General features: G+C 41.0%; 1 protein-coding gene across 1 annotated transcript in view; it reads right to left on the minus strand.

The window, feature by feature from the left end:
- Positions 1 to 18,246, minus strand: part of MYLK4 (myosin light chain kinase family, member 4) — a 138,979-nt gene that overhangs the window by 119,996 nt on the left and 737 nt on the right. The window lies entirely within an intron of this gene.

Here is an 18,246-nt window from a genome sequence, read left to right on the forward strand (position 1 = left end):
GTGCTCTGTTCTGACTACTGCCTCTTGGTCCAAATATAGGTTTCGCATTAGCACAATTAAATGCTCTGGGATTCCCATTCTTCTCAGAGTCAGCCATAGTTTGTTACTATCCACACAGTCAAACGCCTTTGCATAATCAATGAAACACAGACATTCTTCTGGTATTCTCTGCTTTCAGCTAAGATCCATCTGATATCAGCTACAATATCCCTAGTACCACGACCCCTTCTAAACCCAGCCTGGACTTCTGGCAGGTCTCTGCTGATGTACTGTTCCAGTCATTTTTGGATAATCTTCAGTAGAATCTTGTTTGCATGTGAAATCAATGATATTGTTCTGTAGTTTCCACACTCTGTTGGGTCACCCGTCTTTGGGATGAGAATGATGAGAGAATGATAATGTCGGCAAAACACTAGCTATATTATTGTTATTGTTTTTGTTATGTGCCATCGAGTTGACTACAACTTCTAGCAACCCTATGAACAACAGATCTGAACTTTGCCCAATCTTGTACCATCCTCACCATCTTCTTTATGCTGCAACCCATTGTTACAGTCGTTGTGTCAATTCACCTCATTAAGAGCTATTTTCTCTTTCTTTAACCCTCCACCTTCTCCAACATGATGCCTTTTTCCAAGAACTGACCTCCTGACAACATGCCCAAAGTATGGATGGTTCAGTTCCACCGTGCTTGTAAGGAACACTCCAGTCGCCATTTCTTCAAGGTAGACTTACTTGTTTCGGCAGTCCATAGGATATTCAGTACTTTTCTCCAATACTACAATTCATTGTATGTAGTAGCTATTATTAACAACAAGAAGAATCAAAATATATGGCTCTTCTTAACCCTAATATACCACAAATTAAAGTACTACCAGTATAATGTTTCAGATAACTGGTTCAGGGTTCTGTTTAGCAAATATATGTAGGGATTTTGTGATCAAGTATGTGAACCACCTGCTTACTCAGGAGCCCAGTCTTGATTTAGTTTCTGAATTCTCCACTAGAGGTGGTTCTCAATTTGTATCCTATTCCAGTTACACGTATAACACTCTCTGCTGTCTTCTGTTTAGTTTCATTTTCTGTTTTGTCACACCAATAGGGAGATCCTGTGGCTTAGAGGTAAGGAGTTGTACTACAAACCCAAATGCAGGCAGTTTGAAGCCTCTCCACAGGAGAAATATGGACAATCTCCTCCCACATGATTTATATCCTCTGAGAACTTACTAGAGGGTCAGTTTTGAGTCAGTGACAACAGTACAACTGTACAGCACATAACAACAACAGTATTAACAATATGCATGTATGGTATTAACACCTCAAGGAGGTGGATCAAATAGGAAAAAGACAGAAAAGTTTCCTGGGGACAGAAGATGATAATAAATAGTTGGAGGAGCATTGAAGTAAACTATTTTTATACAAGAACAATGATTTAGAATGTTCTTTATTATGTTTGCTAGCATGTTTTCCAGGGAGCTCTGGTGGCCAAGTGGATAGGAGTTGCACTCTCAACACAAAAGCAGACATTTTAAATCCACCAGCTGCTCTGCAAAAGAAAGATGGGCAATCTCCTCCTGTGCAATTTACAGCCTCTGAAAACCGACTAGAGGATCTGTTTTAATTATTTCCAACTTGATAGCACATGACAACCACAAAACCTGTATTTTATTGTTTGAAGAAATAATTTTTATCAGGCGACTCGACAGCACATAACAACAAAGTTAATAGATAAATGGAAACTATGGCTTTATCCTTGGAGGCAAGGATAGTGAAATTCTGTCTCACAAACTTTGGGCAAGTTGTCAGAAAAAGCCGGTCCTTGGGGAAAGACATCATGCTGGGAAAGATAGAAGTTTAGAGAAAGATAGGAAGATCTTCAATAAAGGAGTTTGACATGGTGACTAAAATAGTAGATTAAAGCATATCAGACATCATGGAGATGGGAAAAGACAGGGTAAAGTTCAGATTTGCTGTTTGTAGTGTCACTATGAATCATAGCATGATGGCACATGACAACAACAACTGTTAAGGAATTAAATATGCAAAAAAGAATTGTGTTCTAAGATGCGCTCTGTTGAAAAGAGCTAATTCTTTAGAATCTAAATTCTTCTTCTTTCATCACTCTTCTATTTTCTCCATTGAATTCCTTTCCTGTAATGGCTACAGTATCATGTGAGAGGCATTATAGGGCAAGGGCTCAAAGGCAGGAAAGCACTGAAGGCACACTAGATTGCTTTCGCAGAAGAAATCACTGCAGATCCTGTCTCTATATCAGACCTCTCAGAAGACAGAGTTTTGTCATCATGCTATTTTACTTGAATAACTAAGTCACACAAGGAGTAGAAGAATAAAGAAATGTTGATGTGATTTTCAGCTCTAACATACCCCCCCAAAAAGTAGATCACTCAATTTAATATTCATCACAGTTGGCTGGGAGGTTCCCCTGAAAGTTGATGCAACTGTTTGAAATGTTGAGCTGCACCACATGCCACTATTATTATCCCAGCCCCTCCCAAGACCCGCAGTTCCAGGCAAGGATTAGCTGGGCATGCATTCTGGTTCCTTTGGCAAGCCCCACTCCTGGTTGGAAACATTAGAACAGAGCTGTAAAACACATCTGCCTTGGTTAAAAGTGGTCTTACTACCTGTGCATCCTCAAGAGCAACAGCATGTCGGTAGCTTCCTTGAGCCATCACAGACCGGAACACACGCCAGAGGAATGAAGACAGGAGGCATATACTACCTAGCACCCAAACACTCTTCCTTCTAAGTGAGAGAGCCATATTCAGAGAGCAGTTGTGTTAGTCAGTAGCTCAGAGGCACCACAGGATCTGCTCCCAGCACCGCCACACACTCTATTCTGAACAGCAGGCCTCTCCAAAGCACAGAGAGCTCCTGCAGGGTCCTGCGATGGACGTTTCCAGTTACATGATCAACAAATAATCTGCCTCTTTAAAAGGAAAACTATGACAACCATGTGTGACAGATCCGAGACAGGTGCAAACTGGAGCAGAGGCTCCTGGAGATAATTTGCACCAGTATGAATACACTTGTCACCAGTTCAAGGACCATTAGCACTACAGTGGCTGGCATCTGTGGAGGTGGCTGGGATGCAGCCAGAACTGTCCCGGCCCTTCCCTTGGGGAGCAAAGGGATAAAGGTGAGGAATCGCAATTTTAAAAATCACGAACCTCCACCCTCAGCTGTATTTTTTTTGGATCTAAGTTAGAATCATCATGACCAAGAATGATGGACACTTGCAGAGCAGCTGGCCAGGAAATGCCACCTCTTACTCCTTGTGCAGTAATCGACGTAGGACAGGCCATGCTCTTGGACCCTGCAGCCCACTGTGTCCTCTTGTGCATCCTGTTAGTAAATATTTTGTCTGGTTTGATCCTTGCACCAAATGGCATTTTGGGGGATTTGCACCAGGAGATTAAGAATCCCAGGGATGGCTGGGTTCCATACTTAGTTTAGGACCATCCTCATCTCACAGAATTTAAACTTGGTTGTTAAAAGTCATTGACATTAATAAAAAATTTTTAAAAGTCATTATTCTTTGCCAGAAGCATTCTAGTGGTAGCGTGCTACATGTTACACAGCTGCCCAAAAGTGAGTGGTTCAAATCCACCCGCTTCTCTGAGGAAAAAAGAAGAGCATTCTCCTCCCTTACAGATTTACAGCCTCGGTAGAGATTCTCTATGATCAAAATCAGCTTGATGGGTTAGATAGAGTATTCTTTGCTAAGAAGGACGTTTCAACATAATTTAGATAGGCTTTAAGATACATCAGAAGTTATTCACACATGTTGTTGTTGTTATTGTTATGTCCCTTCAAGCTATGACTCATAGTTGTTGTTGTTGTTGTGTACCTTGAGTTGAAGCTTACCCTCCAGTGGGTTTTCAGAGGCAGTTAATTGCATGGGAGGAGATTGCCCATCCTTTTCCCACAGAGAAGCTGGTGGATTTGAACCATATGCCTTCAGGATTGAATTGCAGCACCTTACCACTAGGCCACTAGAGCTCCCTAAGACTCATAGAGACTCTATGAATATCAGAGCTGAACCCTGGCCTATCACGTGCCATCTTCATAATCTCTGATCTATTTGAGCCCATTGTTTTATTCATTCATTGTTTCAATCCATCTTGTTGAGGGTCTTTCTCCCTCACAATTACTACCCATATTTCCAAGCATGATTTTCTTTTTCCAAGGACCAGCCCCACCTAACAACATGCTCTAAGTATGTGAGACAAAGCTTCGCCATTCTTGCCTCCAATGAACACCCTAGTAGTACTTTCCCCAAAACATTTTTGTTTGTTCTTTTGTCAGTCCATGGGATGGACAACTCAAAGTCATTGACTATTCTTCTGTCTCCCTTATTCCTTATCCAGCATGCAGACACATAGCAAAGAATTGAAAACGCACGACTTATTTCAGGTGCACCTTAATCTTTAAACTGACACCATTTGTCTTTAGCCTTTTGAAGAAACCCTTGATAGCAGGCTTTCCCAATGCAACATATCTTAATTTCTTGACTGCTGGGCCCAAGGGTATTGATTATAGATCCAAGTGAGATGAAATCATTGGCAATTTCAATCTTTACATAACTATTATAATAAAACGGCCTATTTGCCCAGTAGTGGGGAGTTTTGTTTTCTTGACGTTGAGATGTAATTCATAAGGAAGACTTTAATCTTTGATCTAGTGGAACAAATATTTCAAATCCTCTTCAAGTTATCTGAAAGTATGTAAAGTTGTGTCATCTGCATAATGCAGGTTGTAGGTGAGTCTCCTTTCAACCCTGATGCCACATACATCTTTAATATCATTCTTTATTTTATCTTTATATATAAGACGTCTTAAAAGCGCTGATGTGCAATGGGGTGATATTATCCATATTCTTATACTCTAAAGCTTCTGTGCTTGACAAGTCCCCACAGAAGGAGAATAGGTGAGGAGCATGAACACAAGAGATAGGAAGAACCAGAGAGTAAGTTGGAAAGCTTCAAAAACCATTGCTCTCAAGTTGATTCTGACTCATAGTGATCCCATAGGACAGAGAGGAACTGCCCCATAGGTTTCCCAAAGCTTTCATCTTTACAGAAGCAGACTGCCATTTCTGACATAGTGGCTACACATCTATGAATCAGTTTAGTGAATTACTGAGGCTGTAGAGATGTTGTTGTTGTTGTTGTGTACCATATAGTCAGAACCAATCCATAGCTGATCCTCCAGTGGGTTTTCAGTTGCAGTTAATCACATGCAAAGAGATTGCCCATCCTTCTCCCATGGAGCATCTGTGGTCTCAAGCCACGTGCCTTCGAGATTGCAGTGCAGCTTCTTGTCACTAGGCCACCAGCACATAGGACCCCTCTAATGTGTAGTCAGTCGCTTGTCAGAAATGGCAATATTAGAGATCTGGAGCTTGAAGCTTACTTGGAAGTCTGGAGCACTGTAACCTTCAATCTTCAAGACCAAACCTCAGAGCTAAGTGGTGATAAGGGTCAGAATAAGAAGTCCTACATTTGTAGTTGCTGTCAGAGAAGATATTAGCGTTTAGAGTACCTTGACAGAGATTGGAGCAGTTCTGGTGACCTAATCCGTAGGGAATTATTGTGCTAAAAGATACGGAAACAGGATGCATCCCTGACACACTCCTTTCTTTACTTTTTATTGATGTAAAAAAATTTTATTAAAAATTAAATTCTATTGATCTTCACTCCTTTCTTGATTTTGAGCCATTCGGGGTTTCCCTACTCTATTCCGAGGACTGCTTCCTGGTCCAAGTGTAGGTTTCACATAAACACAATCAAGTGTTCTGGGATTCTCATTTTCCTCAAGTTAAGCGGCAATTTATTGTGATTCACACAGCCAAATGCCTCTGCATAGTCAATGAAACACTGATAGACATTCCTCTGGTACCCTTTGCTTTCTGCCAAGATCCATCCGACATTGGAGATAGAGAGAGAGAAAGAGAGAGAGAGAGAGAGAGAGAGAGAGAGACTCAACTACTCAACTCATTGGCATTGAGGAGTAGAAACTGACTTAAAGCTGGTCATCTAGGAGGCTTCCCAAGATTATAACGAGAAACAACAAAAATCACATGGGTGGAGAATGTCTGTTTTTCTCCCTCAGAGCAGTTGATAGATTAAGACCACCCACCTCTGAATGGACAGTGCCACTCCCTATCCAATAGGTCACCATGGTTCCTGCTACTATTGTTGTCTAGAATCAACCCAGAGCTGATCCTCCAATGGGTTTTTAGAGGCTATATCAATCATACAGAATTCTCATCTATCTCCTGTGGATGAGCTAAACTAGAATCATGAGTAAATTAATAAATGTGCCTTTGGTTTGGTGGTACAACTCCTTACCACTAAGCCATTGTTGTTGTTTTTGTGACCCATTGAATCAGAACCAACTCATAGCTGAGCTTCCAGCAGGTTTTCAGAGTCAATTAATCTCACAGGGGGAAACTGTCCATCTTTCTCCTGTGGAGCAGTTGGTGGATTCAAACTATAGATATGGATATAGATACATGCCCATACACACACACACACACACACACACACACACACACACACACCCCAACAACTTGCATTTCACTAGTTAACTTTAATTATGCATCACCCCATCACCACCACCATCACCTCTGGGCCTGCAGAATAAAGTTCTCCTAGAACAAAATTGCACTTCAATCTTCTAATACAAAGCTTCTATGTCACTAGAATGCTTCAACTTCAGAGTCAGCTCTTTTCAGGGCACCATAATGGATGCTTCTACTATGATTAGCAGTGCTAATCCTCTCACAAGAGAGAAGGAGTAACAGAGAAAGGAGACTATGTGGTGAACTCATGACAAGCATTGGTTTTACAGTCCCTCGAGAGAAATGAGTAGCATTGTGAAGATTTGCTGTGGTCTAGGCAGAACAGTGAGAGGTTCTGACGTAGTACTGTCTGCATACCTGAAGACATCTGAGCTCTAAGAGTGACTCTCTGTTCACCTGCCAAAGCTTAGGGCTGCCCTGGGCTCTCTGACTGAGGAGAAAGGCTCTCCCAAGGGAAGCCTGGGTCCCCACAGGAAGGAAAAAACTTTGAGCCTCCTGCCCATTGTCCCATCTGTTCCCCACAGTGAAACAGAGGAAGATGGATATTTATTGCTAACGTCGCTGGGTCCCTTGCCATTTCTAAATACAAAACTCAGTGGGATATTTGGCTCCATCAGTCCTTCCCTCCTACCTCACCCCCACAGCCTAGATGAAGACTTAATTGCTAGGGATGTTCTTTTTTGAGTTTATGGAGGTACATACCGTTCTCAGTCTTTTCATTGTGACCCTATGTGTAACAGCCCTATACCCTGCTCTATCCTGTGCCAATCTTATTGTCTCTGACACACCTACTTCTATTACTCCAATTCATATCACTGAGAGTCTTCCTCTCTTGCACTGTACCTCCACTCTCCCATACATTTCAGACGAAACTTTAGAATTTTTGCCTCCAAGGAGCAGCCTGGTTTCACTCTCTCTAGGATGAACCTATTTGTTCTCCTGGCCGTCCAAGAATATTCAATATTCTTCTCCAGCACTACAGCTCAAAGGCATCAGTTCTCTTTCTATCATCCCTAGTCATTGTTCAGCTTTCTGACACATAGCAAGTAATTGCAAAAACCATGGCCTATATCAAGTGCACTTTATATTCCAGACTGACATTGTTGCTCTTCAGTACTTTAGAGAGGTCTCTGACAGAAGACTTTTCCAATGCCAATTCATCTTTTAATTTCCTGGTGGCTGGTACCAAGAGTGTTGATTGTGAAGTCAAGAAAACAGAAGCTGTTACCAATCTCAGTCTCTTCATCATCCATCATGATGCTGCTAATTAGCCCAGTGGTAGGAATCTTTGTTTTCTTGATGTTGAGCTTTAATCCATATTTAAAGGTGCAGTCCTTGACCTTCTGCAGCAAGAGCTTCAGGTTTGCTTTGGGCAGAATATAAAATGATCAGAAAGCATTAAAAGAAGATTGGAAAAGTATACCAAAAAGTGTACAGAAGTGTACCAAAAGGAAGTGACAGACACAGAATTTCATGAAACAACGTATGAGCAGGAGGAAGTTCAATCTACTCTGAAAAAATTGGCAAAGAACAGGGCCCCAGGAATTGACGACATGCCAAGTGACATATTTCGACAAATAGACACTGCCCTGGATGTGCTCACCAAGTAATGCCAAGAAATCTAGAGAACAACCGCCTGGCCAACTGACTGGAAGAGATCTATATTTGTTCCCATTTCAAAGAAAAGTGAACCAAAAGAGTACAGTAATTATCAAACAATATCATTAATATCACATCCAAGCAAGATTCTGCTGAAAATATCCAAAAACAATCAGAGGAACACGTCAGCAGAGAACTGCCAGAAGTGCAGGCTTGGTTTAAAAGAGGTCGTGGTACTAGGGATATTATATTTAATGTTAGATGTATCTTGGATGAAAGCAGAGAGTACCAGAGGAATGTCTGTTTCATTTCTATGCAAAGGCTTTTGACTGTGTGGATCACAACAAACTGTGGCTAACTCTGAGAAGAATAGGAATTCCAGAACACCTGATTGTGCTTACATGAAACCTATACTTAGACCAGAGGCAGTCATCAGAACAGAGCAAGGAAACACTGCATGGTTCAAAATTGGGGTGTATGTCAGGGATGTGTTCTAACTCCAATAAAAGTAGTTAGCCTCCAAATAATTAGATTTTGAAAATCAGAGAAAGTCTGTTATCACAAAAGTTATTCTTCTTTGCAGCATGCCAAACTATCACTGACTTAGTCTTTAAAGATGCTGTCTACTTAGAAGAATTATAACACAGACTTGCAGAAAATGATATTTTTTCAATAACCAAATGCCGGTAAACTATGATTTCAGAGGATTTGTTTCTTGGATCTTCTTAATATTAATAAGCTAAGAGTTTCCCTCAGAATACTTTGTGTTTATTCTTTTTTCTTATAGACAGAGTTAGCGAGGAACTCCTCCTTGGTGGATTAGTCTTATCTGTAAATTGTTTCTTGATCTGCGTTGAACAAGCATCATCTAATACGGAAAGCGGAAGTCTCAAAATCTTAATTGTCTACCTGATGCAGCCCTTCTTTCAACACATTTTAATACCTTTTAATCACATACAAAAGCAGATTAGTGTGTAACATATCATGCTGCTAATATTCCAAAGGTTGGCAGTTTGAACCCACCTTGAGAAAAATATGAGCAGTCTCCTCTCATAAAGATTCACAGCCTTATAAGCCTGATGTAGGTTGCTATGAGTCAAAACTTGCTCAATTGCAGTAAGTTTGCTTTGTGTTTATTCATGTAGAATGGAGCCCGCTGTGACCTTTGCATCGGGCAGTGCTGGGCAAGGAAGGATGGAAAGCAAAGTTGCTTGTTTGTTCTGATGATTTAAAACAGGATTCTCAGTCCTTAGCCAGAATCCAAAACAGTAGCAGCATATCTGATACTCTGCTAGTCTCATCTGTCACATGATCCATGACATCTAATCAAAAATTAAATTTCCACTGTAATTAACCTTATTGTCCCTCTGAAGGGCATGCCCTGGGCAGTGAGCCTGGTGATGGAGGACACTGAAAGAACACCATCAATCCTTTAAATATTGAGCATGTATGATGTTACAACATTTAAAACTTGAATTTAAAAAATACTTTATAAAAAAAAATAAAAGCAGCAGTAACAACAACAAAACAATAGCATTTGAGCCTCCCCTTGACAGAATACAATTCTATTTAGGACAGAAATTCATGATCAAGTCTACTTTTCTTCCCCTAAGAACTCAACATCACCATGAAACCCACCAAAGATGATGGCTTAGATGTATACAATCTAGTTGAGGAGAGGTCATCTCTTTCCCAGATGGGACTACAATTCCCGGAAAGGTGGGACCTCTTGTCCAGTATGCTGAGTGCCAATAGTGCTGTAGATTTGTTTATAACTACCTCACCTCCTCACACAGCTTTCACATCCTTCAGTTTCTTTTTTGAAGGAAATCTTGAAATAGGCATAGGGTTTTAGCACAACAGATGTCTAACTTAACCTATAAATTTTGCCACTTGAAGAATGAAATCGGACAGTCTGAGCATTCTTGCTGAGGTGACAACCGTAGTCTACACTGGCTGGAGGGCAGATGTGTATCAGCTTAGCACCTAAATGCTAAGGCATTATCTCCTTCAATGTGAGTTTTCTTTATATACAATCAGACTTTACATAGCTGTTATTGTTAGTTATTAAGTCTACTACAACTCATAGTAAGCCAATGAACAACGGATCTGAATCTTGCCCTATCTTCCACCATCCTCACAATCTCTGTCATGCCCAAAACCATTTTAGTAGCTATGTGTCAACATAGCTCATTGAAGGTCTTCTCTTTTGCTGACCTTCTATATTTCTCAGTTGTTGTTGTTGTGTACTGTCAAGTCAGAACCTACCCATAGCTGACCCTCCAGCAGATTTTCAGAGGCAAGTAATCACATGAAAGAGATTGCTCACCCTTCTGGAGTAGCTGGTGAATTTGAACCATATACCTTTGGGTTGCCAATTTAATTCCTTAACACTGGGCCACCAGTGCTCCTTTCTTAGTATGTTGTGTTTTTTTTCCCCAAGGACTCGTCCCTCCTGACAACATGCTCTTAAAGTATGTGAGATGAACTTTCACCATCCTTGCCTAATAGTTGAGAAAAGTATATAGAGGGAGTATATAGCTGTAATTAATATGTTTAGGCCTAGAAGGTAATGGTTAAGTTGGATCATGAGAAGAAGGCTAAAATGGTTATTTAGTTCTCTGTATAAATTAGTTGGGTGGGGGGGTGGAGGGTACGGCTAGGTTTATAGAGCTTCCGGAGGCATGTTGTTTGGGAAGTGGATGCCACTCCTGCTTCCAAAAGGATTTTTATAAATGTTGCTAGTTGTAGAGGGGCTTGAGGCCTTTTGTTCATAGGGTGGTTATGAGACGTGCTCGACTCGAAGACAATCAACAACAAGGCTAGGTGGGCTAAACTTGCAACAACTCATCAGGGTGTTATTAGGGGAAGCAGTGTTTGGAGACCTTGAGGAAGCTTTATAATTTGATTACGGGTTTGTTCATAGTTTGAATTGGCTAGGCAGAATAGTACATATGATGTCAGGTCATGGACAATTATTAGGGCTGTTGCGCCTATACAGCTTTATGGTGTTTGGATTAGGATAGCTGTGATTACTAAGGCCATGTGACTGACTGATGAAGAGGTGATTAGTGACTTTAGATTAGTTTGGCAGAGACAGATTGAGCTTGTTATGATCGTGCCTCAGAGTGAGAGTATCATCAATAGGTAGGCTATGGTTTTTGTTAGGGGGTCTGGGATCGCAGTTAGTAGTATTATACTGTAACCCCCTGGTTTTAGTAAAATGGTTGCAAGGACCATGGAGCCTGCAATGGGAGCCTCCATGTGGGTTTTAGGTAATCATAGGTGCAGGCCATAGAGGGGTATTTTAACTATAAAAACTATAATGCATGCCAATCAAAGAAAGTCTGAGGATTATAAGGAGAGTCAGTGGTTTAACTCAGTATTGTATAATCATGATGTTAAGGGGCCTAGGAAGTTTTGAATTGAGATTAAGGCCACTAGGAGTGGGAGTAAGCTGGCTAAAGTATAAAATGGAAATAAACCCCTGCGTTAGTTGTTTGGTGTGATTACCTCTGTGTGTCATGACAATAAGTGTGGGGATTAGTGTTATTTCAAATATAATGTAGAACAGGATAACTTCAGATGAGGAAAAGGTTAAGATGAGGAAAAGTTGGAAGAGAATGAACATGGAAATTTGTACTTTTTTTTCTGGGCATAGGCTTCTGAGGTTAGGTGGTGTTGGTCGTATTTATGAGTGGAAGAAGTCAGGTGGTTAAGAATAAAAGAGGTGTTGAGAGGGCATCTCAGAATAACAAACTAGAGTGATTAATGGAGAGTTCCAATGATAGGGCAAGGAGTGACAGGGTGAAGAGGCTAATAATGACGCTGTGAGTAGTGGTATTAACTCAAATTAAGGGGTTTTTTTATATAATCATGGGAGGGGAAAGAGTATAAGGGTAAGAATAATGATTTTTAACATTGCAGTAAGTTTAAGTTTTGGATGTAGTATAGGCCATAGGTATTTGATACGGTAACTAGAAGGGACAGACCAATTGCAGCCTCACAGGCCACAGACACTAGGAGAATATTATCATCAGTATTATTATCAGGAGAGCAATGTTCATGTTTAGAGGCAGGATGGCTCTGAGCATGAACAGGTATTGTGCCTTCTAAGCATAGGAGGGAAGATATAATGTGGGAGTGATATATAAATAGGCCAATGAGTGAAATTAAAAATGCTAATAAAATATTAATTATTATTAATCAAATGTTAAGGAGAACACTGGTTACACTTTCTTCAAACAGATTTGTTTGTTCTTTTGGTAGCTACTGGGCTATCCAACGCCACAGCTCAATGGCATCAGTTCTTGAGCCTTCTTTATTCATTGCCCATCATGTTTAACAGAGACCACTAAATTTATCCTTTCATTTAAAGTGAAGCTGAAACTAATCAGAGTAAAATCCTTTTTCCCTGAGTCAGTTCCAATTCATAGCAACCTGTAGGACAAGTAGTACTGTCTGATAGGGGTTTTGAGGTCCTGTAGCATAACAAGTCGCTAATGGAAAACTAAACACTTCAAATCTACCAGGTGCTCAATAAGAAATAGATGGACAGTCTCCTCTCATAAAGATTTACAGCCTGAGAAACCCAACAGAGGGCTACTATAAGTAGGAATTGACTCCATGGTAGAAGGTTCTGCTTTGGTTGGTTTGGTTTGGGTTGGGTTTTTGATGTGTGAAATTTGGGTGGATTTTTAAAAAAATTTTTTTAAATTTGTTTTTAGTGAGGTGGGTTGGTTTGGGGATATCACACGTAAGCAAAATCCTTCTAAAGATTATCCAAAAACAACTAGAACAGCACATCGATAGAGAACCACCAGGAATACAGGACAGGTTTAGAAGAGGCTGTGGCACTAGAAACATTCTTGCCAATGTCAGATAGATCTTGGCTGAAAGCAAAGAGTACCAGAGGAGTGTCTATCTGTGTTTCATTGACCATACAAAGGCATTTGACTGTGTGGATCACAACAAATTGTGGCTAACGTTGAGGAGAATGCGAATTCCAGAACACCTGGTTGTGTTCATGTAAAACCTATACTTGAACCTGGAAGTAGTAGTCAGAACACAACAAGGAAACACTGCATGGTTAAAAATCAGGAAAGGAGTGCATTGGAGGTGCCCTGTCCTTTCAATACCTTTCAAAACCTTTTCAATCTATATGTAGAACAGATCATTTGGGAGTCTAGATTTTATGAGGAGGAATGTGGCATCACAATTAGAGGAAGACTCATCAATAGCCTATGTTATGCAGAAGGTCAAAGACTGTAGTTGTAAAAATGAATTGAAGCTCAAAATCAAGAAGACAAAGATTCTTACCACTGGGCCAACTAGCAGCATCATGAGAGAGATTGAGATGTCAGTTTGGTCAGCTCCACAATCAACAGTCTTGGCACCAGCAGTCAAAAAATCAAAAGATTAATTGCATTGGGGAAATTTGCTGTTAGAGACCTCTCCAAACTGCTAAAAAGCAATGATGTCAGTTGGGAGACTAAGGTGAACCCAATACAACCCATGGTCTTCATAACTACTTGCTATGCACTATGCATCAGAGAGCTAAACAATGACTAGGTAGTACAGAAGAAGAATCAATGCCTTTGAGTTGTGGTGTTGTAGAAGAGTATTGAACATAATATGAACCACCAAAAGAACAAATCTGTCCAGAAGAGGGTGAAACCAAGCTGTTCCTTGGAGGCAAATAATTTGAAGCTCCATCTCACGTAACTTTGGCATGTGGCCAAGAGGGACCAATCCTTGAAGAAGGACATCATGCCTACAAGGGTGGAGTGACAAAGCAGAAGGGGAAGACCCCAGATGGGATGGATTGACACAGTAACTGGAGTTATGAGGAGTGAGTGTGTCAGAGACAGTGAGACTGGCTCAAGTTAGAGATGGGTTCAGAACTGTTGCTCACAGAGTCATTGTGAGTCACAGGTGATTCTGTGGCACATAACAACAATCATCTTTGCAGAAGCTGACTTTCTGATTGTTCTCCCACAGAACAACTGGTGAGTTTGCACCACAGAACTTTCATTTTGTGGTTATTACATGCCATCAAGTCACCTGCAACTCATAATGACCCTATATATAACAACTCTGAAGCCTGCCCTATCCTGATCCAATCTCACTGACTCTAACACATCTACCCCAATACTCCACTTATTGTTGTTATGTGCCATCGAGTCATTTGTGACTCATAGCCACCCTATATACAAGAGCTCTAAATGCTGTTCTATCCTGTGCCAACCTAGCCATCTCAAACGCACTTATTCCCACTGCTCCAGTCACAGAATCGATCCATCTCATCACCGGTCTTCCTCTCTTTTGCCGCCCGTCCACTCTGCCAAACGTGATGTCCCTCTCCAAGGATCGCTCCTTGCAACATGCCCAAAGTATGTCAGAAGAAGCTTCAGAATCCTTGACTCCAAGGAGCAGTCCGGCTTCACCTTCTCCAGGACAAACCTGATTGTTCTCCTAGCAATCCATGATATATTCAACACTCTTCTCCAGCACCACAGCTCAAAGGCATCAGTTCTCTTTCTATCAACCCTATTCACTGTCCAACTCTCTGATGCAAAGCATGTAATTGCGAAGACTATAGCCTGGATCAGGCGCACTTAGTCTCCAGCCTGATGTCGTTGTTCTTCAGTACTCTTGAGAGGTCCCTCACAGCCAACTCTCCCAATGCAATTCATCTCTTGATCTCCTGGCTGCTGTTACTAAGAGTGTTGACTGTGGAGCCAAGCAAACTAAAACTGTTAACTATCTCAATCTCTTCACCATCCATCCTGATGCTGCCCAATTGGCCCAGTGGTGAGAATCTTTGTTTTCTTGATGTTGAGCTTCAATCCATATAGGAGGCTGCAGTCCTTGACCTTCTGCAGCAAGCGCTTCAGGCCCTCCTCAGTTTCAGTGAGCAGGGTTGTGTCATCTGCATATCGCAGGTTGTTGATAACTCTTCAATCAGTTCTGATGCCACATTCCTCCTCATACAGCCCAGCATCTCGGATGATCTGTTCTGCATACAGATTGTAAAGGTATGGAGACAGAATACATCCCTGAAAGACCCCCTTCTAGATTTTGAACCATGTAGTTCTCCTTGCTCTGTCCTGATGACTGCATCTTGGTCCAAGTACAGGTTTCACATTAGCACAATCAAATGTTCCACACCCATTCTTCTCAGAGTCAGCCACAGCTTGTTGTGATCCACACAGTCAAAAGCCTTTGCATAGTCAATGAAGTACAGATAGACATTCTTCTGGTATTCTTTGCTTTCTGCCAAGATCCATCTAACATTAGCTATAATATCCCTAGTACCATGACCTCATCTAAATCCACCTACTCAATCCATATCATCCAGCGTCTTCCTCTCCTATGCTGTCCCTCCTTCCTTCTGAGCATGATGTTCTTCTCCAATGACTGCTCCCTCCTGGTCACATGCCCAAAGTATGAGATCCTAGCCTGCAAAGAGAAACTTGGTTTCTCCCTCTCCAAGACAGACCTGTTTGTTCTCTTGGCAGTCTATGGTATGTTCAGTACTCTTCTCTAGCATCACACCTCAAAGGCATTGATTCTTCTATCATCCTTAGCAATTATCCAGCTCTCTCATGCATATAGCAAGTAATTGTGAAGACCATGGCCTGAATCAGGTGTACCTTAGTCTCTATACTGATATTGTTGCTTCTCAGTACTCTCAGTCCCCAACCACAGATTTTCCTAATGCAGTTTGTCTTTCAATTTCCTGACTGCTGGTGCCAAGAGTGTTGATTGTGGTGCTGAGCAAGCTAAAATTGTTAAACTCAAATTCTTTGCCATCTATTACAATGCTGCCGATTGGCTCAGTGATGAGAATCTTTGTCTTCTTGATGTTGAACTTCATTCCATATTGAAGATTACAGTCCTTGACCTTCCACAGCAAGTGCTTCAAGTCCTTCTCAGTTTCAATAAGCAAGGTTGTGTCATCTGCATACCACAGGTTGTTGATAAGTCTTCCTCCATTCCTGATGCCACATTCCTCCTCATAAACCCTATCCTCCTGAATGATCTGTTCTGCATATAGACTGGAAAAAAAAAGAAGACAGGGCACATCTCTGATATACTCCTTTCCTGATTTTGAACTAGCCCAACATTTAACACCTAGATCTCCAGGACTCTTTCAAAGAGTTAAAGTGGTGCTTAAAGCAAGGTTTATCTTAAACAGGAAAATGCTGGATTCCTAGTTTGTCATATGAAAAGCTATAGTGACTGCACCAGCACATAAACTAAAAGTATAACATCAATGTTTGGCAGTTTTCTAGAATGTATCTTATCATGTGAAAATTTTCTGGCTTCTAAGAGGAGATCTAAGCACCCATTCTCTGCCATTCTACTCCAATATCATGAGAAGCTTATGAAGAATTAACAAAAGCCATGGATGCAAGACACCATCTCAGCAGTTTGCTGACTTTTTGCATCATCATTCATATCATTATAGTCACTGTCTGAGGTTGACTACTGCAGATTTTGCAGGGAAGTAAGCTGTTCCAGGAAGACATCATTCCAGGCACCAATGCCACAGTGCTCACAGATGCAGTCACTGTTAACTTGTCTTTTCTATAAAAGTTCCCACATATGAAAATCAGTCTTCTGTGCATCATCTCTGCTCTTTGTTTTCTAGGCTTATTTGCACTCCCTCAATTGCTGGTCTTGTCTGTTTGTATATTGTGTTACAAGTCATAGTGACTGCATGAGTACAGAGTAGAACTCTTCCCCAGGGTTTGCAAGGCTAATTGACATTTCAGAAACAGGTCTCCAGGCTGTCATCTGAGGCAGCTCTGGGTGGGTTTAAACCTTCAATTTTTATAATCTGAAGAAGCAGGTGCATCCAAAATAAGGAGAAACTATAATAAAGGCTCAGACAAAATACGGCAAGACCCCTTTCTGGGCAAGGTGCTTCATGTGCCTGGATGGATGAGAGGATATGGACTAAGTCAAGGCAGAGGAAGGCATCTATGATGATTATGATATTATGCTAGCATTTATTACATATTGTCTACAGTAACATAGTACTAAGTGCTTTTATACCTTAGCACAACTGGTCTTCACACTAACCCTATAAGGGATGGGCTACTATCATCCCATTATTCAGATGAGGTAAGTAAGGCTGAGTTTGGTAACTTGACAAAGACCAAGTCATTGGAATGGTCTCCAAGTACAAATGAGGATATGAGTTTCAGTGAGGAAAAGTCACATGGTGTGCTGACCCCTTCTCTTAGCACAGCTGCAGGGTCAACAACTTAGCCTCTTCTCACTGTGATCTTGAAGAAATTAGACCCTTCTTCAGGAGCAAAGTTATGCCCCTCATAGTACTTCTCTGAATCTCAAGCTTTAATTCATCATTTAAATTATTATTGTTAAATATGTACCCTCATAAAATTCTAAGGCAGTAAGCTGGGGAGAGTGGGTAGACTCTACAGGAATACTTCTTGGCAAGTTATGCTGCTAACCGAAAGTATGCACCAGGGAAAGATGGGTAGTCTTCTGCCATTTCTAGCAACAACCTTGGGAATCATGGGGTGGGACGATCATTAAGATTAGATATCTCATGCACAACCTTATTTATCACTCTGTAATTCACAATAGCAAATAGGTGGAAGTAGCTCAAATGCCTATCAACAACTGAATGGATGGAAAAACTATGGTACATCACACAATGGACTAATGCAACATTGAAAAGCAATGAACTTGTGAAACACTACACAATATGGATGAGTCTGAAAGACATGCTGAGTAAAATATCTCAGTTACAAAGGGACAAATATTGCATAAGCCCGCTGTTAATAATAGGATCAACTGTGCAGAAGAGAGAGTGGGAAAAGAATAGTGAACATTTTACTGGAATGGGTGAAAAAGATAATCTGAAAGGAATGGACAATTGGAAACTATGTATATGACCATCAGTAGCCTGGAACAGGACAAATATTGCAAAGAGAACTGGGGAAGGGGAGGGAGGAAAATGTACATGCATGAGAACAAATCTCTTCTAAACCTTCACTAAATTA

This window comes from Elephantulus edwardii, unplaced genomic scaffold (genome assembly GCF_000299155.1).
Source record: "Elephantulus edwardii isolate Elephantulus edwardi_28Jun2011 unplaced genomic scaffold, EleEdw1.0 scaffold00071, whole genome shotgun sequence".
NCBI classification, from domain to species: Eukaryota; Metazoa; Chordata; class Mammalia; order Macroscelidea; family Macroscelididae; genus Elephantulus; species Elephantulus edwardii.